Source organism: Coturnix japonica, chromosome 4 (assembly GCF_054131305.1).
Source record: "Coturnix japonica strain WE chromosome 4, WE-NBRP24, whole genome shotgun sequence".
NCBI lineage: Eukaryota > Metazoa > Chordata > Aves > Galliformes > Phasianidae > Coturnix > Coturnix japonica.
The window spans coordinates 27,749,268-27,750,674 of NC_140666.1; positions in this window are offsets into that span (position 1 = coordinate 27,749,268).

Here is a 1,407-nt window from a genome sequence, read left to right on the forward strand (position 1 = left end):
CATCTTGGATTGTTTCGTCTTGGATTGTTTCTCTGAAGACACAGTTTCAAGGCCACAGTTCTTTTTAAAAAGTATCTAACGATCCACATATTTCTTTAATATGCATTACAGTTTTGTTACTGCAATTTAGAGATCTGAAAATAAGATGTGATGAACATGCCATTTTATTTTGTATATTTGAGGACATCACGTGAATAGCAGCACAGTCAAACAATTCACAGTTTGCGATAATGCCTTTGCTGCTGTCACTACAAAAGGACAAATAAGTTTAATATAAAATGCACAAGTTCCAGATGGAACTTCTGCATCTAATCTAAAAACACCTCAGATTTGATAGCACTGTTGACTGGCAGTTTAACTCAGATAAAAAACAGATTGCTGTTTTTCTTTACAATTGTAAGTAGAAAACTTTTTACATTGCCTAGATGTGTTAGCATGGAAGAGTTAACGCCTCGAGAACAAAAGTTGCATCCATAATAACGCTTTGTTTAAACTTTGACTTGTATATACTCACAACTGAACTTACACTCTTAAACAGTACAATTCTACATGTAAACAACAAATTGCATACTCACTCTGTGTGTAGAACTGAGCCTTTTATAGGAAAAAAAACCAAACCCTGAGGTATTTATAAGGAATATATATATCCATATACATGTACATTCTTGTTCACATACACAAACATGCTTTAAAGCGTTCCCAGAATGGCTACTGGAAGCTTACCCCTTAATGTACACTAAGCATGTGTTTGTATTTTTGGAACTGTGGAATTTATATTTCTTTAATGTAGTACGTTATAGAATGTATGAATAAAAAAGAGACATTTCTCCCACGGTGCTCCACAGAAGTTTTCATGTCCTCAGCTTCTGAAATGTCTAAGATTATAAACTCGCTGGCAAGCTCCCGAGGAATTTCAAGGCATCTGTGCCTCTGTTACTTATTTTAAGTTCTATCTTCCAATGTTATGAAATCAGCAAACCCTCCTGACTTTCTTAGTAACTCCATTTTATGTGGTTCTGGCTTTCAGGGAGATTCAAGAATGACATAATCTTCATTTCCCACCCACAGGTTCTGGACTTTTGCCATTGGTTACACCCTTCCGAGTAATGTGCAACAGGAATATTTGTCTGGTCCCATATGCCCTTAAATGGAAGGCAGCCCAGCAGAAATCACTGAAGCCTAGTTTCTTGGCTCTCAGTTAAATTCTACCATAGGTAGATCAAGGCTTCTTCCTTTTCTTTCTGTCTGTCAATATTACTTAGGCTTCTGTGTAAGAATGTCAGTCCAAGTTCATGCTGTGTTATTAGGAAATTGACTGATTTCCCAATAGATTTTAGTCCTCTTACTGAGAGGAGAGCAGATATCTTGAATGTAGTAGCAGTGAATAAACAAGCTATACAAAGTGCA